This window comes from Lissotriton vulgaris, chromosome 3_1, assembly GCF_964263255.1.
Source record: "Lissotriton vulgaris chromosome 3_1, aLisVul1.2, whole genome shotgun sequence".
Taxonomy (NCBI): domain Eukaryota; kingdom Metazoa; phylum Chordata; class Amphibia; order Caudata; family Salamandridae; genus Lissotriton; species Lissotriton vulgaris.
This window is the reverse complement of record NC_141689.1, coordinates 1373590182-1373613295: the sequence shown is the minus strand read 5'-3', so window position 1 is coordinate 1373613295 and position 23114 is coordinate 1373590182. Positions and strand designations below refer to the sequence as shown.

Sequence of the window (23114 nt, the reverse complement as noted above, 5' to 3'; positions counted from 1 at the left end):
CTTCCAGTAGCTACCATACCGAGCAAACCGCATGTGCCGATACCACCTGCTCCCTCGGCACCAAAACAAAAAGAAGTCCCGGTTCCGAAAGACACTCCAAAACCGTCGACTCCGAGAGACAAAGCGGCTCCGAAAACAACAAATCCTCTTTCAGATGCCCCGAAAACAGCTTCCACTCTGAAGCCGATACCCTCGATGCCGAAACAAACAAAGCCTGCTTCCGAGCCTTCCAAGTCCACGAAACAGGCTTCGGCTCCAAAGACAATTCCTTTGGTGCCAAAATCTACGCCAAAGGACTCAACATCGGCTCCTAAGGCTAAAGACAAGCAACAAACAGGTTCGGAACCAAAAAGATCGGAGCCGAAGGCCGTGCTTCAAGAAGAGGAGCTTTTCCAACAGATCCTTTACAAAAAAGGATCTACATTGATCTAGAAACAGGACATGTTTCCACAACACCACACAGGAAGAGTAAGTCAGATACAGCACCTACACCTCCAGTGCCTGTCAAGAAGAAGGACTCTGCCACATCTCCTATGCACCCTTCTTCTCCTGTATCTCCTTCTCTTCCTATAAACATTTCACCTCAAAATTCTCCTCCTCATTCTCCACAACATACACCTCCTCAGGATGCTGCTGATAATGATGAGTATATCAAGGGGGGAGGGAGAGACCCAGATGACCCTTTTCCCTACCAAACAGGTTCACCAGACTGGGAGTTACCAAACATACAGCATGTACCAGATATTCCTGACTCACATATATATCCATCTAAACCTTCTCCTCCAGAAGACAATATTGGGTTTCAACACTTAATTTATAGGGCTGCCATCTATTACAATGTCTCCATGCATTCAGATGAGGCAGAGGAAGATTTTTTACTAGACGCTTTTGAACTCTCCCAAGAATCTGTGCAAATACTGCCAATGATTAAAGGAGTCATTAAACATGCGCCAGAAGCGTTTAAAGATCCTGTAAGAGCTAGAATCATAAACCCAAGAATATAGAAAGAGTAGAGAGCAGCTCCTGGGGATCCTGCCTACATTAAAGGACAGCTACCCTTAGACTCCCTAGTAGTTTCAAACACTAGGAAAAGAGCAAATTTCCAAACATATGGTGAAGCACCACCTCCTGATAAAGAATCAAAGATCATTGATGCTTCAGGAAAAAGAATAGCTGCCCAAACTAGCAATACATGGCGCTTCGCTAACACACAGATACGACAGGGCTCACTATGATCAGCTAGAGAAGCTCTTGCAACATCTACCTGACCAATATAAGGCACAAGCAGATGACCTCATACAAGAGGGTAAGCTTATATCAAATGCCTCCATTAAATGCGCACTAGATGTAGCAGACACCGCATCCAGAGCAATAAACACCAGTGTCCTTAGACGTCACGCGTGGCTACGCATTTCAGGATTTAAGCAAGGTGGATTGTTAAATGTATACAAATAAGCTATCACAAGGCAAAACACACATTAACAGTTCCTCCTAGAGCGCACTCCACACACAAATTAGGAGCCTCCATGGCTTTCTTAGGGAACATTCCCCTAGAAGACATCTGCAAGTCAGTAACATGGTCTACAACACACACCTTTATTAAACACTATTGTGTTGATGTGCAAGCCAAACAGCAAGCTGCAGTAGGCCAAGCTGTCCTCAAAACTCTCTTTCAAACTACTGCAACGGATACTGGGGACCACCGCTATGGGAGACACTGCTGCACAATCGATGCAAAGTGTAGAATCTGCAGCTCATATGCCTCGAACGGAGTATGCATCTGTTGTTGGCATGTAGAGCTGCAGATTTCTACATGCCCTTACGCCTCCCCGGGACCTGTATCTGTTCCAGTTTTATCTTAATTACATATACATGCATGGACATCCTTTCTTTCTTTCTTTCTTTCTACTAACTCTATCATTTCCCATTGCGGCGAAAAACAATCTAAGAAGGGAGCCGATGCCCATGCGCACTATCGTCCAAGGTAGGAGTCACCTATCTCATGACTACAAAGACTTCTTCCAAGACGACAACATGCAATCATCCTAGCCCAACACCAGGTGGCGATCTAATGCAAAGTGTAGAAATCTGCAGCTCTACATGCCAAGAACAGATGCATACTGGTAAGTAGCATTTTCCATGTTTTTAATATATTTTTTTAAAATTATTTCTGGGGTCCCCGCACATGGGCGGGAATATTCAGTGCTTATGACTTTGATGAAGATACCCTTGGAAGAGAACTAGGATTACAGGTAAGTAACTTATCATTCCTTCTGACCGGTAAATTAAGAGGATTGATCCGACTGGTCACAAAGTGGTTCTGCTGTGGGTGCGCTTAAAATAGCCAGTGATACCGCTTTGCTCAGAATTATGGCAAGTTGCTATAGGAAACCTTATCCTCTTTTTCAGGGGACATACCTAAGGAACAGAGGCAAATCAAATAGATCTTTATACTACCAAACTAAAATTCAAAAAGACCAAGCTTCACATTGGGAACCAGAGTTATTAGGAGAGGCCCTTTGCATGAATTGATCCAACACATTTCTAAGTTTCCTGATGCTACCCCTGCTTCCGACAGAACACATGAAGCTGAAGCACTTCAATGAAAAAAGTTATAATTGTCGCTACAGAACACCAAAGATAGTGGTGATTCCCAGAATTTCATATGTCTATAAAATCACATAGGAAACTGCCATGCGGGCTTTATCTAATAAAACACACAACTTGGGATGGCCAGTATGGCTCCTATGATGATAAAATATGATTACATACATTTTCCTTAACATATTCACATTCCAAACGGAGCCAAACGTCCTTCCACTAGAGCGACTATAACTTTAAATGGAGAAGATATGTAATATGTTGGTAACAAAAAAAAAATCTGATTTATTTCGAAGAAGATGTAATCATACCCTATTTGCTCCATTTGGCTATATCAAAGCTACTGTATTCCTTAGCTAATGTTTACCTGGCTATAATTATAATTATGACCTACAAAAAAGGTCCAAATCAAAAGTCCTTCACAATTCCAGTGATTAAAAACCTTCGTACGATTGTAGAAAATCCTTCCAAACTGCAGCCATCTCCCCTATTGGAATCTGGCTCTTTCTAAATTGAAGGATCCACATTTTGAGCCTATTCACAAGGCCTTGTTGCAGCGTCTAACTTGGAAAGTGTTTTACTTCAGGTAGCAGGATCATAGACCTCCAGGACTCTTCTGCGATTGAGCCTTCCATTGTAAAAATTGTATTAATAATAAGTCAATATTTTTGTACCCAAGATAGTTTTTGACGGCCTCATTAACCAATTTCTTTGCTTGTTTTGTTCCTTAACCCTTCCTGCAGGGAGGTCACTCCATCCTATGGATATTAGAAGAGTCGTAAAATTCTATTTGGTTTGACCAGAGCATATAAGGAATAATAATCTACGACTTGTCAGTTATGCACTGCTTCTTATTGGGATGGCATCTACTAAACAGCACATTGCTAGATGGATTCCTGTTTTATAAGCTGGTAATAAACAGGCCATTGCTAGACGGATTCCTGATGCCAGCAGACCTCCTGGGTAAACCAAGAGCTCATTCCACCAGTGGGCAGGCAGCTACCGTTGCTTAGTTGAGAAATCTTCCCCTAGTGGCTATTTGTAAAACATCCACATGGAAATCATTCCATACATTTGCTGATCATTGTTTGGATGAAGACACCAAAACGGACACTATAGTCTGTGCAGCAGCTCAAAACAAATTGTTGCTTGACTCTGTGTCTTTGATATTAATAAAGTTGTACTAGCTAGATCTGTCTGCTAGATGTTATTGACCATTACTTCAAGAGATAAGCTTTCTAATCTATTATACATTTATGAATATCAGTGAAGATCCTACGATCGAGGAAACCATGTTACTTGCAATCCTAGTTCTGCATTATAGGAATTCTCGTGGAAGTCACACGCAACTATATCTCCTCCCCGAACGCCGCTAATGTCTGCTTAAAAGACCTGTTTGTACTTAATACGTAGTTTTTCAAAAGAACTGAAGCTGTGAGTACAAACTGCCTGTACAAGGCCTGCTTGGAGATAAAAGCTGCTGACTTCTTAAGGGAGCAGTATGCCCCTTTTGAATGGATGCTCTTTCAGCCTAGCAGACACTTTCCCCTTCATTTGTAGGTTGAACCTAAGCTTGCTTTTTTAGTTTGCTTATGTGGGTATTCCGTTTTTTTCCTCTTTTTTTTTTTTTTTTTTTTTAGTCCTTTGTCTTGAGCATGGAGTCCAAATCTTGGGCTTGGCATTATGAACATGTAGCCAGAAGATAATTTGAGTAACAGCCTATGTGTAGAAATTGCATGCAGAATTTCTTATTGCTTTGGCAAGGGCTGAATGTATAAATAAAAAAGTATGGAGAGAGATTACTACGTTATTGGGGCCCGTTGTGCTTTAGATATGCAGTCATTAATCAATATTCTCTGGTCTATTCACCAGGGACGATTTCACCCAGGACAGCGCTGTACCTCTCATGCCAAAGTAAAACAAGTTTAGCAGTCATGATTGTGAGAAATTGGCTTGTTGGTTGACTGGGGTGTGAGCCTTAGTCAAGCAACACCACAATCCATTCAGGGTGAAGCACAAAAACTCACAAAATCAACCTGTGCTTAACCCTGGGTAGCTTGGCATGAAAAGTAGTCCCTTAGAAGCAATTTGTGTAAAGTATTTATGCAGCACACAAACAGTAATGAAGAGACAAGACAAGACCAGAGAGATCTCAAACCAATATAGAAAAATAAAGTGCATTTTTATAAAGTATTTGACACCACAACTACATCAGTAGAACTGGAGTCATGTTTTTTTTAATTTTTAGTAAAAACTAGCTTCTAAAAGAGCAACTCACCAACCTAGTCTTGCAAGACCGGGTCAAAGTCAAAAGTTATGGCCAACCGCAACAGAGCGAGTTTTTTAAATATAAGAACTAGATTTGACCCGGTCATCGCTTACCTTCGGGCTTATAAGAAATATTGAGAACAAGTGTCTGAGAAGGTAAAGTACATTGGGGCAAGGCTGTAAGAGATGTCCGAGGAGAGAGTGTTGTTGTCGGATGGCTTTAGGTTGAAGCTGCAGTGAAGAAGTCTCCAGCGGGACAAGGCAGAAGGCTATAGTCAAAGAAAATTCTTTAGGTCGGATACCCCTTGGGCACATTCTACTCCTTTCAGAGTTGTCGAGAAGAGTGCCATCTCCTTTCCATGTAAGTTACTGAATTTTCATCCTGTCTTATCTTAATGAGATTTACAGGGCTGATAAGCTTATTATATTAAAGATCAGGGATGAGATGCTGTGGAATAGACTCTCAAGTATACTGTTCTTCAACATAGGATTCGGCCCAATGTTCATGAAGGACAATATCTCTGCATGTATGATGGATCCTAGAACACACTTTAAAGTATGCATTATTTCAAAATTTAAAACAAATTATAAACAAGAGAACATGGTATTGGAGGTCCCGTTGTCCTTCACTATCTTTTTTCAAACCTACTCCATTTAGCCTTTAAGTACATTTGAGTCAAAACGACACTCCAGCAATGTGTTTAAGGTAAAGACGGAAATAGAATGGTGCTCCTGGACCTAGGGTGTTTATAAGTGAAATTGACACTAACACTGTAAGAACTCAGGAAACTGCCATTCCTCCTCATGCATAGTGGAAACCAGGTAGTTATGTTATTCCATTTGCTGAGCAGGTATCTTGAACAAGGTTATGTTTGGAAAAGGGCTGATTTGTTACTAAAAACTTAACAATACAAAGCAACATTGATTACACTCTCTATAATGTTCTCTTTAAACAGTGCCCTAGTACATCATTCTGCCCAGGATTCTAAACCACTCCACATAACTCCTTATTAGAACTCCTCTTCATTCTAGATCTCTTCTGCCTCAAAATTAAGACTGAAAACTCAAGTCTTGCTTTCTTGTGGAATTTACGGGTGGGGGATGTTATGGCATTTCAAGTGGTCACATTGTAAGGAAACTTGATGGATACAATCATTTTCACTATTCGGACATCTGGGTTGGAAGCATTAGAGGTGAAGCAATAGCTTAGACCAACCGTTCCTTTGGTACCTGGCTTTCTTGTGACAAAATCCACATATTTGAAAGACTTTCTCAGTGCAATCTGTTAAAGGACGACAGAAGAAATTCAAGACTGCTGTTAGTGACCCTAGATTGGCATCCCGTCTATTGCACAAAAGATGTACACCGTTATAGGATACATCTGATAGAGACTACTAGCCGCAGATTCCTTCACGTAGAATTATCCCCAGGCGTGAGACTGGATCCGAAAACTTTTTGCCACAGCATCCCTGCGCGCCCCGCGGCGGGGCAACATCACGCGACTCCACCCAGGCGTCGTCCTCGTACATCACGTCCGTGAGGTCACATAAGCCCCACCCGGGCGCGCCTACGTCAGTTTTGTTTTCCTTTTCCGCGTGCAACGCGGATCTGGTCTTGCTGCGGCCCTGTTTGGGGGCCCCTTTTTTCTTCACCAATTGTTCTCTGTCTGGTGAAACAGTGTGCGAATGCCTTCGGGCTTTAAAACTTGTATGTCGTGTGGGCGTCTTATGTCGGCGACGGACCCTAATCTCATTTGTATGTGATGTTTGGGGGAGGATCACGGCACCACTGACTGGAAGGTGTGTCAACAGTTAAAGCCGAATTCGTGGCGGGAGTGCTGAATGAAACTTCTCTCCAGGTCAACCTCCTCCCCTCGTTCTGCCTCGGCGGACGGCTTCAGATACGCCTGCGGTTATCGTCCTCGTCCTTCTCCGATGTCGCATGAGGGCCGCTCCCCGGTGGGTAAGTGTGGCAGTTTGTCCCCGGGGGCTGGTGTTCGGCCTTCCGGGTGCGTGGACTCTCCACCGGTGATGCGGCCCCACGTGTCGTCCTCCTATCCACCATTCCCGGTGAGGAGGCGTCGAGAGTCTAGATGGAGACATACATGGCGGGTTTGCGGGCCTCGCTGGCGTCTCCTTCCCATCTTGGGGTGCCGATGGGTCCCTTGCTTCACGCGGAACCTTCCACGACGCCACCACCGCCGACTGGTTCGGATCCAGGCTTGGAGGATGTGGTGCTGCTGGGGTGTGGCCCCTCTGGGGTACCTCCTTCGCGCCACAGCACCTCTGCCTCGCTGCAAACTCCCACAGGAGTCCCTGTGGTGTCGCAGGAGGTCGCCAGGACTCGGGTCACATCCCTGAGCCCTGCTCGGCCCTCTGGGCAGGTGAAGGCCTTGTCCAAGGCTGAGCTGACGCCGCCTAGGCGCTGGTGTCTGCTTCGGGCAGCACCACAAGGGTCGGTGACCTCTCCTCGTCCAGCTCTGGGCCGTGGTGGGGTGGGGACTCCTCGTGTCCGCCACAGCACCTCTGCCTCGCTGCAAACTCCCACAGGAGTCCCCGTGGTGTCGCAGGAGGTCGCCGGGACTCGGGTCACATCCCTGAGCCCTGCTCGGCCCTCTGGGCAGGTGAAGGCCTTGTCCAAGGCTGAGCTGACGCCGCCTAGGCGTTGGTGTCTGCTTCGGGCAGCACCACAAGGGTCGGTGACCTCTCCTCCCCCCCCCCCCCCCCCCCCCCCCCCCGGGCCTTTCAAGTTCCTCCCTGCAGGCGGCTGCCTCGTCAGAGGGCGAGTGGGAGGTTGAGCCGTCTCTGGCTCCACCACATGGTTTGCCAGACCGCCTCCGCAACATTCTGTGCCGAGGCTGGGGGAGAACTTGGGGTCACTCCCCAGGTCCCTCTCGTCCCTCCACGCAGGCGGCTGCCTTGGCGGAGGTCGAGTCGGCGCCGTTCCGGCACCGCCCTTTGGCCACTTCGGCTCCGGCCTTACTCCGGTCCCCGGTGCGGTGTGACCTGGAGGAGCCCTATCTGGTCTCTCCTTCGGCGCCGGATCGTGCTGGCTTCCTAGATCAGGTGCACTTTGGGCATACTCCAGCTGCTGGCCGCTATTTAGTTATGGGACACTGACCTTATCGAAACAACCGCCACTCCGGTTACAAGGTTGACTGTCTGCCTCCAAGTGTTTCCCCGGTTGGGGCTTCCCGACCCCTTCCCAACTCGGACCATTTAACCAAGATGATGTGACTCATCACCCACTATATTTCCCCTTACCAGGTACCATACCTTTACAGCCGGTCCCACGGGAGCAGCCTGCGAGGTACCTTAGGGATTTCTCTGGGGTAAGAATTTTAACCCGATCTTCACATTTGTTGCAGTAACTTTTGCTTCTTCCTAACTTCACTGTTGTATGATTCAGCATAAGTGAGATGATTGTTTGAGACAATTACCGCCTCATTATGCTGTTTGTTTGTTTCTAACTCTTCGCCCTTTTTAATGTGTGTGTATTTTTGATTGAACTTGTGCGAACCTTCCACATGGGAATATTGCATTCACTTTGCTGTCCTGTGAATTGTCTTTAGTCTTACAGGTCGCAATACTTCAGCAGGACCAAACGGCCTGCGCTCCGGTATTACCGACCAAAAAAAGTTGTATACCATATTACAAGTTTAAACAATCTCTTCACTGTGTGGTACTATCTACTGAGGTCCTGAGGAATTGCCATCACGGCAAGAAACATGTCAACCTAATTAGAGGGTAGTAGTTAATATGCTCAGATAGTTTCAGGGCATTTATCTCCCCTCCCACCTTTTAATCAAGGGAGTCTACCACGTAAATAAACTAGATTGTGGACTGGCCTACCATTTTTAACTTTACCTTTTTCACGTCACGACCACACCCCCCCGCCCTCTCACACGCATGCACCATATGGCCGGAACAAAAGATCTCCGATAAAGAGCCCCGGTTTCGGGAGCCCGTCAGACGTTGCAGCGCCAGTCTGACGAGGAGCAGAACCCATATGATGAAGCATGACACCTAGCTTGCTGGGTCTGTGAGGGTTTTAGTTCCAACAAGGGGATTCCCCCCTATTTCTAATACACGCACTTCTTCACTCTTCCGGCAAACTTTGTACCCTCTTTGTGTTACTGCTCCAAACAGAGGCCGTGCAGCGGATTAGTCTTCGGACGCTCCCTCTTCTCCGGAGGCTGGCTGCATTTTGGAGTCCTCTTCCCCGGAGACTGGCCGCCGCCTTGTGTCTTTTTCACCGACGTCGAATGGTGGCTCCCCGCCCTTTCTGAGGCCGAGGTGCTCGTCAGAGGAGCAGCAGGTACCCCCTTCTTCGGTGCCTTCTGACTTTCAGGTCTGGCCCTAGCCCGTCCCGCTTGGCTTCGGCGAGAGCCGTCTTAGTCTACAGCCGTCACCCACGGAGGATATGATTTCTTCTCCACAGGGCCCTACGGAGGTGGGTGCGGCCTACGTGCATGTGGTGTCCACAGCTGTGGGCATTCTACGCATGGGGGACCCAATTGCTCATTTTCCGGCGGACCATCTCTTGGAGGTTCTCCACCAGGGCTCTGGTGAGACGGAGATCTTACTCCTCTTTGAGTGTTTGCTCCTTTCTTCCCTGGAGGGAGCTTGGCGGCGTCCTGCCTCAGGAGATCCGGTGCCTCACCACCTTCTGCACCGTCACCTTCCGGCATAACGTGACCCGGCATGCCTCTCCCTCCACCCCTCTGCTGCCAGTCCACTCTTGAGGACCACTTTTCCCTCCCTGCCGCCACTGCTGAGTCCGTCGTCCCGGGAGGCCCGCTGGCTGGACTCTTGGGGCCGCAACATGTTTGCCTCGACCAGCCCATAACACCTTGTGTGTATTGGTGAGGGCCTCCTCTTGTCTGTGGGACTCACCTGAGTCTCTGGGTTCCGCAGCTTCCCAGGAGACTGTTCAGTTGGACTTGCGGCATCGTGCTTTGGATGGCTGGGAGCTAGCAGCGTTTATTCTCCGCTCTGCTCTGGACATCTCAGAGGTGTTGTGCCGGGCTATGGCTTCCTCAGTCGCCCTCCGTCACCATGCTTGGCCTCAGGACTGCGTGTTCCCTGAGAATATTCGGGAGGGGTTCACTGATCTTCCGTTTGATGGTAGCCTGTTCTATGTTCCGGCTGACTCTGCCATCCAGAGTTTCCTAGCGGGGCTCCGTCCTCCTACTCCTCCGCCTTATTCTCCTCCTCCTCCTCCTTCCCCTCCTCAGTGACTGCTGAACTGAGCTGGGTTTGGGCCTTTTGGATGCCCTTGCTGTAGGTGGTATTTGCTGGCCATTGAGTCCTCCTTGCTGGGACTTTGGCATTGTTGGCTGCTTGACGGCCCTTGTTGCCTGTGTGTGTGTTTTTGCTGGAATTGTTATACATCCTTGGCCCTGAGATTAGGCCTTCTGTTTTTCTTTGGGCTGATGTCAAGCCTTCCACTGGGCTCTTTTTTTCCGTGGCGCTTTTGCTTTCTCCTCTGCTGCGGAAGTTCTTCCAAAGAGGGTTCCCGTGTTTTGGGACTTACCTTACCCTATGTGAGGTAGTGGTAGCTATTATATAGCTCTGCTCTGCTGGGGAGTGCTGGTTGCCTTCGGGTGCCCGTTCTCCATGGTGTTTCTGTATGTTGCTATTGCTTCTTGAGGTTGTGTGCGTGGCCCTTGCGATGGTAAGTCCGACCATCCCTCTCCTTCCTGCTCTTGTGCTGAGAGCTGGGTTTCTTCAGTGTCCTTCATGCTTCTGGCAGCTTATAGTTATAGCTGCCGTTCTGACTGGCCTGTTGCCTTCCCTCTGGGTTGGCTCTCGTCTTCCTTGGCAGCCCGATTGCCCTAGGGGTGGTGTGGGGTGTTTCGGCCTCTCCGGCCTTGTCCTTGGTTCCTCTGTTGTGAGTATATGGGCCTCCACTCTTCCTTCTTCCTCCTACATCCCTTCTGGGGCTGCTGGTGCTTGACTTGTGGGGGTCCTCCTGCCTGGTTGGGACGAGGTTGCCTCCCTGGTCTACAGGGCTGGTCCCCTGTGGGCCTTTTGTACCTGTCCAGACTGGTGGGATCCTTTCGTAGACCCTCCTTCCCCATGGGTATTGCTAGGGTATCTATTCTACGTGAAGGAATCTGCGGCTAGTAGTCTCTATCAGATGTACGAGTTACTTACCTTCTGTAACAATGTATCTGGTAGAGACGATTCTAGCCGCAGATTCCTTCATGGCTCGCCCTTCCTCCCCGTTCTGCGAGGACACCTGGGCTGGTCCTTGGTACTCGCCTCCCGGTGGGGGACCATGTCCCCTGTGAGTACCTTCTTTTGCTCTTGACAGTGGCTCCGTCTGGTTGCTGTTCTTCCCTCCTTTGTGGTTCTGGGAAGGTGGGGCTTCTGGTGTTCCTTTGTCCTGCTGGTATGGCTGCTCCACGTCGGGGAGGTTTCCTCCCATCTTTCCCTTCCTCTTGCTGCTAGGGGCCTGGCCCCTCTATCACCGATGGGTTGGGGCTCTCAGGTCGTACCTTACCCTTGTTTCTTGGGGGGGTGGATGCCCTCTAGGCTGGGGTGGGTGGAGGTCGGTTGTTCCTACCTGTTGGGGACTGTCTCCCCTTCCTTGTTTCAAGGGGTGGTTGTAGTCCTGCTTTGTGTGACATGACTTTACGCAGGTTTCCTGTCTCCGGGGGAGAGGTGGGAGATTGCTGTCTATATATTGGTTGGGTGGCTGCTCAGGGCTCTGCCCTGTTCTTCCTCTCTTCTTTGCCCTTGGACACTGCGGTTTTGCACTGTTTCTATAGGGGTTTTTTTGTATGCTCTTTCGCACACTGTTCCCATGCTCCCACAGTTTTTTATTTGGTGGCTCCGCGTTGTGGTGCGGAAAAGTTTTCCGAAGAAAGCTGGCGTAGGCCCGCCGGGGTGGGGATTATGTGACCTCGCTGATGTCACGTACGATGCCTGGGCGGAGTTGCGTGATGTCGCCCCGCCCCCGACACGCAGGGATGCTGTGGCAAAAGGTTTCTGGATCCAGACTCACACCTGGGGATAATTCTACGTGAAGGAATCTGCGGCTAAAATTGTCTCTACCAGATACATCGTTACTGAAGGTAAGTAACTCGTACATCGGGCCATTTCACCACAGAACAGACCTGCACAATCATTGTAAGTCCTTGGAGGTCCAGAGCTTAATTAGGTTCTGTAACAAAGTGCGTTTTTTGAGTGGTAAGTGTTATTTTTTGTGGGGGAGGGTGTAGTTTTTGGAGGCATTTTCACTACTCACTGTCACGCTGAGTAGCAGTCTCTAAGTGTATGCTCCCTGTCCTCTAAAACATGGCACAAATTGTATTATACCCTGTTGGCCTATTTTATTAATAATATTAGTATTCTCATTTTCATAAATCCAAATGGCTGCGATAACTAAAAGATGTTATTGCATACTCATGTAACAGAAAGAAATTACAATTTAACACAAGGTTAGGAACATTTGATGATGTTATGCCATAACTTGGTCAAATAGGAATAAAAGTAGAGGAAAAATGGAAGCAATTAGTTCCAGTGGAATGGGAATCAATGTGTTTTTCAACTGTTTTTTAGGTTTTGCCTGGCGTTACTGCGCAAGCAGTTCGCGCAGGCGAAATCCTAATGATTACAATATGGGATATAGGAACGTCCCCCGGCTCCCATTGGCTAGCTCCATAAATGGAGGCTAGCCATTGGAAGCCGGATCTGTCCGTCAAGGCCGGACCAGATTCGGGGGCGTTCCCGCGTTTTCTTCCCTGGGCGTGGTTGTACTTGTCCGTTTGTCTTGGAGGCGGTCAGAGAGTTCTCCCCTTTGGACCTCTCGGAGAGGCAGCGAGGGTCGGCACAGGTGTGGCCTCCGCCATGCTCATAAGGTTGGCAGTGGAGTGAGCTTGTTCACCCGTCTCGCATCCCCGAGGTCCTAAAAGTTATGGGTGGAGGGAGTGGGGATCGGGCATGCTGTCCAGCGGACACTCATCGGGTTTCAACATTGCAAGAACGGGAATTTAGTGTCGGGTTTAACCTTTGCAGCGGATTACAGAGGCCGCTCCCTCCGGCACTGTCTTCGAGCTGCTACCACCGAGCGTGGAACACACACTGGCTGACTGAGGCCTCGCTCGCTCTTTCCCAAACCACTGACTCTGGCAGTTCACAACTCTGTCCTCTTAGAGCCCTCATACCCTCGGATCCGCTCCAACCCCTCACTGGCTGCGGAGAGCACTCTTGTCCAAGCGCTCAGTCCCCGCTCGGGGCACTCTCGCATTCAAAGTGAGCACTCACGGGCTGATTAGAGGACTCGCCACGAGCCTGCATCACTTGGGTCTCTCACTCGGAGCACTCTCCTCGGCAGTGTGACAGCGACAGCCCCAGAACACACTCCCCCATGCTCACTTACTGCTCAATCCTTCCTCCCCGCCCGTTCTCAATCTCACCTCGTAACCTGGACTCATGGTCCAGGTTACGCACCCTGGAGCTTATTTACAAGCCCCTTGCGCCGCCGGTGCACCACTTTTTTTTCCATGTAAAAAGTGGCTCACCGGCGGCGCAAGGGGCTTGTAAATAAGCCCCTCCGTGGCAGGGACGAGATTGGCTTTAGGTCTAATATCGTCGTGAAAGGGCGCTGAGGGCGCGCTGTGGGTATGTACAGGCCGTGGGCTCTGATTGGCTTTGGGTATGATGGTGTCCCGGAGACGTCGTGTCTGTGAGGTATGGTGGTGCTGGGCGTGATGGGCAGTAGAGAGGTGTAGGGGCGAGCCTTTAGTGCGGTAGGGTCAGACTAAGGCTCATGGAGTCATTGGGGCTTGTCCGTGTGTGCTGGGAGGTGTGGTGGTGGTGTTAAGGTGCGGCGTGCGTGGGTATGATACAGCGGGGGTTTTGTGTGGTGGGTGGTATATAGTGTGATTTAGGGGTGCTGGAGTGTAAAGGTTTGATGCGGTTGGGCACATCTTAGGGTGTTTAGGTGTCTAACGTGTGGTACGCAATACGGACGATGGGTGTGATATACATGTACTTATAACATGCCTATTCGGCAGGTGCTGTGCTATGGGGTGTGCGCTAAAGCTTTTGCAGAGGGTCATTGAACTGTGGTACAGAGATGTTGAGTGTGTGAGGGGATACTTGTGCTGTGTAGGTAATGGGAGGAAGGGGTGTGTTGGGGTATGTTTCGGCGTGCGGTGCGTGTGTATCTGTGAGTGTGGGTGCAGATGAGGTGTGTGGGGGTGATGGGGGCTGTATAAGCTCTTGTGAATGTGCGATATTAGGTGCTAGGTGTGTGGGGCGTGTCCAAAGGTCAGTTGTGGGGGTGCCGGCTGTGACGTAGCCAAGCTGCAGGGATGCCGAGGTGTGGCCCTGTGTGGGTGTGCTAGAAGAAGGCTGGGTATGTGTGTAGGCAGCGAGCTGTGGGTACAGAAGTTGTTTGGATGTGGCTAGTCTGGAGAGTACGACCAGGGTGTGCACCGAGATTGTAGCCGAGGGAGGTGTGGGTGGACGTATGGTAGAAGCTAGGGGTAGGCATGAGGTGGGTGCTGGGACGGGACACTGCCCAAGGTGCAACAGGAAGTGCTCGTCCGGCATCTCCTGTTTAGGTTTTGCCTGGCGTTACTGCGCAAGCAGTTAGCGCAGGCGAAATCCTAATGATTACAATATGGGATATAGGAACGTCCCCCGGCTCCCATTGGCTAGCTCCATAAATGGAGGCTAGCCATTGGAAGCCGGATCTGTCCGTCAAGGCCGGACCAGATTCGGGGGCGTTCCCGCGTTTTCTTCCCTGGGCGTGGATTTGTGGGGTAAAGCTTTATTTAATGTGATTTTATGTAGCGCAAACTTTACCCGGTGTCAGAGCGCTTTACATAAGAACCAGTTGCCAAACCTAAGGACTTTGATTTACATGCGTTAAGTAAAAGATACAAACAGGAAAACAATTGAAATGTACTAGATGTAGTCACACAAAGAAGAGACTGTTGATTCTCGTTATATTTCTATATACATATGGAAGGGATATGAATAGATGTACTGCAAGAGTCACATAGGAATGTTAGAGTAGAAAGGTCTACTGCATATACTAGTAAATACAGTCATCTCTATATACAGAAAAAATGAGTTATATTTAGAGGGGTCGGAGTGGGACGCAGTGGGTGGATGGATGCATGATGGATGTATGTATGCATGATGCATGGATGTATGGGTGGATGCATGGATGGGTTGTTGGTTGGATGGGTTGGTGGATTGCATAAATTGTTGAGGGATTGGCTGTATATATGCATCTATCCATCCACCCATCCATACATCTATCCATACACCCATCCATATACCCATCCATGCATGCACCCATCCATGCATCCACCAACTCATCCATGCAAGCATTACAACAACAGCCCGCAGCTCTCCTTCCTCTCTCCTCGCCCCCCCATCCCTGAGCCCGCAGCTCTCCTTCGTCTCTCCTCGCCCCCCCCTTCCCTGAGCCCGCAGCTCTCCTTAGTCTCTCCTCGCCCCCCCTTCCCTGTGCCCTCCTATTGTAAATGACAATGCCATTTATTTATGTTAAAAAAAAACATAAATAAAAATGTCAAGAGCAATGCCAATAGCTCTAACTTTAACAAAGGCAAAACCATTGCTTTGTAAATGCTTGTTTAACACAAGGTTGTCTAGTTAAATCCAAAGTGTGGGGGCAAGGGAGCTTTCTTTGTGACTCTATCCACTAACAATCGATATTTTTTGCAAATGTTCCATTCTGGAAGAAAGGTCATTACACATTAGATCTAAACAGAACTCCACATTACTATTTAGACAGAACAAAAGACATATGTAAATTTGAACAGCTTTTCAGGAATTTGCAGGAGCGATTTTCACAGGCTCGCCTTCAACACTATTAAAGTTTTGAAGAAGACAGGCTAGGTGAATATTTTCTTGCATTATAACCTTGAATAAGAAGGCTAATTCTCCAGTATTGGGTTGTCTTTCATAGATTCACATGCCTTTTATTCCCCGTCGTCTGAGTGGGAGTCCCACGATACATAAAAAAGCAATAATATGCATATAATAACCAAACAACCTTGGTAATAACCAACCAGGAAGTACAGTAGCCCTAAGCTACAATAGCAAAAACTTCCACACTTATGACTATCCTAGTCATTTTGTATAGACCAAACTGCAGCCAATCAGGCGACAGCACCAACCAGAATGTTCTCCCCAGAGGCTTAGGTTCTCAGATTTTCTACCGCACATCGTGTGAAGGGAGTCTCCCTGAGCTCTGCTCAGTACTTCACAACTTTGGCTTGTATTTTACCTACTTTAAAGATGTCATCTTCTAAATCTCTCTTCAGGCCTTGTGAATCTTGTGGGAAGCTTAGGCTTTTTAAGGAAGATCCCCGCAAAAAATGAATTTATTGCCTGTATCCAGACCATGAGGTAAAGGATTGTAAGATCTGCAGGACCTTTCCTCAGAAGACCCTCAGACAGGGAAGGTCGTCTTCTCCTGTGGATGCAGAAAATCAAGGACCAGGACAACCCCCTATCTGAGGTAGGAAGTGTGGCATCAGGGTCAAATATGTCCTCTATAAAGAGGAAGATTGAGGAAGAGGTATCTTCTCCTGGGGCTAAGGTGTCGAGAAAAGCTCAATCCACCAAGGATTCTAGCTTGCCTTGCTCCTCTGCCGCAAAAAAGGCTTCTCCACCTTCAAGATCTGGACCTAGTACGACTCCGAGAAAGTCTGGAAAGTCAGACATCAAAAGGACTGTCACAGAAAATGTTACCTCAGAAAACGGCTTCTCCATCAACGATCACCATCATTGACGCTTCCTCAACGTCGACGGTCACCTTTTCATCGCCGAGGTCCAAAATGATAATGTCTTCGGCCTCTTCCCCGTCGACGCTGGTCTCAGTTCCAATTCGACCCATTTCGTTGGCGAAGATAATGCCATCGATCATCGACGAAAGGTAAGAAGGTCCTGTCGACGAGCGCATCGTCGGCGAAGAACACCTCAACTAAGCCTATCCCATAGACGAAAGTCACCCCGTCGACTGATTCCTCGTCGATGAAGATCACCTTGCCGTCGACGACCTCATAGTCGACGAGATTCCCATCATCATCGACGGCCGCATCGTCGACGAAGACTGCCGCGTCGTTGAAGACATCGTCGACGGAGATTGTCTCGTCGTCGAAAACATCGTTGACGAAGTTAACTGTCTCGTCGGTGGCCACAGTCCATACACCATCCCCGTCAACGGTTCTTCCGTCGACGCCTCTTCTTTCATCGTGTAGGGAACTACAGGTTTGGTGTGCTGCACCGTCTGCCGCCTCCTTTGCATTGCCGTCTACGGCAGCTTCTTTATTGGAAAGACGGGGCTCTTCCTTAGCGGCTCTCTCCCCGCTGAAGTTGCCTGAACAGCTTTTGGATTCTGAAGAGGATGAAGAACAATCTGATGTGGATGAAAGATTCCGCGCAGCCAGGAGTCCATCTGAGCTGCTTATACAATTTCAAGACGAAGATCAGGAGGAAAAGCAGTTTCTTGAGCCTACAGGTCAGGCTCCTGCCACGTTGCCTACAGCAGAGATGCTGTTAGCTCTCCTCAACAACTTGCAGTATATGTTGGACGACTAATATCGCCGGTTCCCTCCATCTGAATCTGCAGAGTCGCTCCCTTCGACGCCCATGCCTCGAGCCTCTGTAGCAACGTTTAGACCTCTGTGGGCTTTCGTGTGGGGTATCGAACAGACTCACGGACAACGGGGTCTTGGGTAACGATGGTTTTATTACTTTACACAAACGCCTCTTCTGAACAGGCACTCTGTAGTAGGGGAGGGGGTTTTCAGTGTCCTCCGCCAGGTGCTTAGCTGCTCCAAGCCGCCGTGGTTCCCGATGTCTTCTGGGAGTCGTAGGCAGCTCTTCCGCCGTCTCGGCTCTCGCCCGGAACACAGCAGCAGAAAATAAAGAAAGCAATATTAGCCTGAAGCTTTGAAGGCAGTTTAGGGTAGGGGAGTGAGGAGACACGCGTGTACTCTATACTTCACAGGACCAATGCCGATATAGTGAAGGAGGGGGAAAGTGCACAGAATGTCGAGTGATTCGTTTACGGTGGTTTGACCCACCTACGTCCCACCCAACCCGTGAACCGTGACCGTACCTGCTCTAGCCACACTTCGTGCGAAGTGTGGCTGGGCGGTGCTCCTTCCCGTTGGCTTCCTGGCTTGTCGCTGCAGTCTCGGCTCCTTCTCCGTTCCCCTCCGCTGGTATGGGCTCCGCTGTCTTCCGCTTCTGCTTCCTCCGTCCTCCGCTGCTCCACTCTCGCCTCCTCTGCTCTCCGCAGTTCTTCGCTCTTCTCCTCCCCCGTCCTCCGATGCTCCTCTCTCGCCTCCTCCACTCTCTGTTGTTCCTCGCTCGTCTCCTCCGTCCTCCGCTCTTCTTCCTCCGTACGCCACTCCGCTCCGTCCTCTCGCCGCCACTCTCCTTCTCTCCCTCCGGGTGAATCGCACACCTGAGTGATATCTGGGCTGTGTTTTACCTGTGGTAGGTGGGCGGGTTCAGGGTCTAGCTCCGCCCAGTTAAAGAAACATGGGTCTCCGGTAATCTGCGCGGGATTGTACACGTCGTCCGTCGTCTTCCATGAGTTGGTGTGCTGTTCGAAAAGAGGGGACATAGGTACAGGTAAGCCTGGAGGGCCCGAGTCCGGGTCCCCTTCGTTACAACCTCCAAGACAATCTACTCCAATATCAGCACCCGAAGTGTGATCCACAGCTCCACTGTCTCCGGCACCATCCCACCATATTCAGGAGGCTGTCACCACTGATGACGACAGGGAAGAAGGAGAAGTTGATGATAAATCTGTACTGTCAGAGTGGGATGACTACCAAATGCGAACCCCATCACCTTCTGCTCCACCTACAGTGAACTCTCCACCTATAGATATTGGAGGATTCCATCTCATAATGGAAAGAGCAACAAAGAGGTTCCTAATTTCCATGGAAACAAAACAGGACAACTGTTTCTTGTATGATTTTAAGGACCAACCGCAGAGGCAAGTGAAAACAATTCCAATAATAGACTTCATCTGGAAGGAGGGACTAAAAATCAAGTCCACTCCAAATTTTTTACCTGCAGTCTTGCCTCGCGTAGACAAAAAGTATAAGGCACCTCTCACTTCACCTGCATGCCTTATAGGGCAATCAAAGACTGATTCAGTCGTCACCCAAGCGGCTCAGAGACAAGCCAGAAACCCATCTTCACAGGTAACCGTTCCACCAGACAGGGATGGCAGACGTCTGGACTCAATTGGCAAAAAAGTTTCAACGATCGCTGCAACTACTGTCCGTGCTGCAAACTCCCTGGCAATATTAGGAAGATACAACAGACAAATGTGGTCAGATATCTCACCATATATTGAAAAGCTTCCAGAGCCTGAAAGATCAGAAACCAGAAAAATATTGCATGAAGGGGAGTGTACTTCTGCAGAGATGATCAATGCAGCCTTAGATGTGGCATCAACAGGCTTCATGCAATTGGCGGGTGCAGCAGTGCTGAGAAGGCAGGGTTGGCTGAAGTCAACATCCTTTCGCCAGGAGGTCCAGGCTAAGGTCATCGATATGCCTTATGATGGGGAGTTTCTCTTTGGCCAGCATATTGATGAGGCCCTGAAGGCCATAAAGAAGCATACAGAAACTGCAAGGCCATTGGGAAGCCTGCAGTTTCGTAAATCGTCTTTTCGTTGAGCCAAAGGACGTGGTTCTTTTTCCAATAGAGGCTACTCTCAGCAACGTTCGTACCAATCCTCGCAAGGTAACCAGCGGTACCAATCGTATAAACAGCAAACATACGGAAAGCCAGGTAACAATTACTCGCAAGGAAAAAGGAAGTCTTCTTATCGGGGACGAGATTCCTCCAAGAAGCAATGAGACGTACCACCTGCCACCAACTCTGGCCATCCCCAGGCCGAAAGTTGGAGGAAGAAATCCCATTTCTTCACAAATTGGTCCAAAATTACTACGGACAGGTGGGTCCTGGATGTAGTGGCCAGGGGCCACACTTAAGAATTCGTCAAAACCCCTCCAAATTCTCCTACCAAAGGTCCACCACCAACTCACCTCAAGGAGCTGTTCTCCCAGATAAGTGTGTTGATTCGGAAAGGAGCAATCGAAAAGGTTCCTCAATTGCAAAAAGGAAGGGGGTTCTTTTCAAGGTTCTTCCCCATACGCAAGAAGTCAGGAGAATGGAGCCCCATCCTCGACCTGCGTGCCCTCAACAAATACCTCAAGAAATTATCCTTCCAGATGTTAACGCTTCAAGAAATCCTTCAGTTTCTCTCGGAAGGGGATCACATGGCCACTCTCGACCTTCATGATGCTTATTTTCATGTACCGATCCTTCCCAGGCACAGAAAGTTCTTAAGATTCAGAGTAGCTGGCAGGGATTTTCAATTCAAGGTTCTCCCATTTGGACTTCGTTCAGCGCCCCGTGTTTTCACGAAAATGTTAGCTCCAGTGGCCGCACATCTTCGCCTGGAAGACATTCAATTTTTTCCATACTTGGACGATTGCCTTATCAAGGCCAATTCTTTTTGAACACCAAGCGCGTATTTTTCAAAGATGCCTGTCACTTTTCCAGTCTCTGGGTCTCTCAATCAATTTAGAAAAATCCCATCTGACTCCGTCTCAAAGAAAGTCATTCTTGGGAGCCACACTAGAGACTCAGCTCACTCAGGCTTTCTTCTCAAAAGAGAGGCAGCTCAAGATTTGCAAGATGGCTCTACTCTTACAACAAAAAGAGTACGTTTCAGTTCGGATGTTCAAATCTTTCCTAGGGATGATCTCATCCTGCATCCCTCTGATACCCAACTGTCGTCTCTGAATGAGACCTTTACAAGAGGAACTCGGTCTGAAATGGGTGCACGTTTCGGGGTTGTTCGATGACAGGATCAACATAACCTCACCGTGGATTCAAAGGAAAAATTGGCAAGAGGGATGTACATTCCTGACGGAAGTGTCAAGTTATGCCATCACCACGGATGCTTCCCTTGAAGGATGGGGGGCACACCTTCAGGGAATGATTGTCAAAGGAAAGTGGAATATGCAACAAAGGAAGTGGCACATAAATCTGCTAGAGCTGCGAGCCATTTTCCTGGCCTTAAAATCCTTTCGAACAGTAATCAAGGGGTCTGCGGTTCTAATCCGGACAGACAATACAACAAGTATGCATTACTTAAACAAGCAAGGGGGTACAAAATCGGCCCTTCTGTCTCAGCAAGCCCAGTAGATTTGGGATTGGGCTCTGGATCACAAGATAAATCTTTCAGCAGTTCATGTTCCAGGGATATCCAATGTACTAGCGGATTCTCAGCAGATCTGCAATATCCAATCACAAATGGGAGATCCATCAACCAACTCTGGACCGAGTCTTTCGAAAGTTGGGGTCACCCTGCCCTGGACTTGTTTGCAACAATTCAGAACCGAAAATGCCCACACTTTGCAAGCTGGCTTCCCTACAAGGACTCATGCTGGGATGTTCTTTCGATGAACTGGTCTCAGATATATGCATACGCCTTTCCTCCGATTCCTTTGGTTCCAAGAGACATACGGAAAATAAAGAGACCGCCGTGTCGCCTCATTCTCATTGCGCCCAGATGGCCCAGCCAGTGTTGGTTCACCGAGCTTCTCCTCCTCTCTGAGTGCGATCCCATTCAGTTTCCACCAATGCCGAATCTTCTGACCATGCAAGGGGGTCAAATTTGTCACCCGGACCCAGCTTCCTTGAAATGAGCCCCTTGGCTCCTCAACACATTGAATTCGCCCATTTAGATATCCCTGCAGATTGTCAAGAGGTTTTAGCCAATGCTAGAGCGCCTGCCACGATTAAGACATACAAACTTAAATGGAAAAGGTTCTGTGCCTGGTGTCACTCTGTCAATTTACATCCAATTCATGCTAAACCGGAACAGATCTTGCCGTTCTTTCTTCATTTGGCTAGATTGGGCTTATCTCATTCCACACTGAAGGTGTTTTTGGCAGCCATTTCCAGATTCCGTCAAGATGGCTCTAACTCTCTTTATTCTGCTAGAATAATTCAACAATTTTTTAAAGGTCTATTCCGAATGTTTCCTCCTATTCGACGTCCACCTCCATCCTGGTATTTAAATGTGGTGCTCACTCAGCTCATGCGTCACCCCTTTGAACCTGATCATAAAGTGGATCTCAAGTTCCTTTCTTGGAAGGTTTCTCTACTTTTGGCACTAACGTCAGCACGAAGGGTCAGGGACATTCAGGCGTTCACCATCAAGTCTCCTTTTTTACAATTCACTTCAAATTCAGTGGTCCTTCGTACTGATCCAAGTTACATGCCTTAAGTTCCATCTGACTTTCATCTTAATGAGCCAGTAATTCTAAAGACATTTGTTCCTAATCCGCAAACAGCGGCGGAAAAAGCCTTGCATTCCCTAGACATCAGGAGATGTCTCAAGTTCTATCTCCAACGAACTGAAACTTTGCGAAAGACAGATCAATTATTTGTAGCATATGGAAGGCTACGTCAGGGATACGCTGTATCCAAACAGACTGTAGCCCGCTGGGTGTCCTCAGCAATCCGTCTGGGTCATCAACAAGTGGGAAGACCTCTACAGTCTTTGCCAAGGGCACATTCTACAAGAGCAGTCTCCTTCTACCGCTCATTTCGCTGGTGTGCCTCTCCATCAGATCTGCAGAGCGGCAAGTTGGTCCAGCAGGCATACGTTCACCAAGCATTACTGTTTGGATGCTGCAAGTGATGCAGATTCTTCAGTGGGACGAGCAGTTCTTCGCAATCTTTTCAAATAAGGTGAGCCTCTGTTCTCCCTCCTCCTCTATGCTCTTTTTAGATGCTTATTCTACATGTTATTCTCTTTTGTAAAGCATACATATGTACTATAATACAAGGAGCGTCTAATGAGCATTATGATTTGTACTGCTATCTACTCTGATTCAGGCATGTGAATCTATGAAAGACACCCAAATACTGGAGAACAATAGTTACCTGTAATCTGTGGTTCTCCAGTATTGGTGTCTTTCATAGATTCACATGCACCCGCCCACCTCCTCTCAGAGGCTCCTCAGGCGATTATGTTGGCTCCACTCCTGTGCGAGAAAATCTGAGAGCCTGAGCCTCTGGGGAGAGCATTCTAGTGGGTGCTGTCACCTGATTGGCTGCGGTTTGGTCTACACAAAATGACTAGTATAGTCATAAGTGTGGAAGTTTTTGCTATTGTAGCTTAGGGCTACTGTACTTCCTGGT

General features: G+C 48.5%; 1 protein-coding gene across 1 annotated transcript in view; it reads left to right on the top strand.

The window, feature by feature from the left end:
* ANP32B (acidic nuclear phosphoprotein 32 family member B) overlaps positions 1-23114 on the top strand; it is a 191932-nt gene that overhangs the window by 161952 nt on the left and 6866 nt on the right. The window lies entirely within an intron of this gene.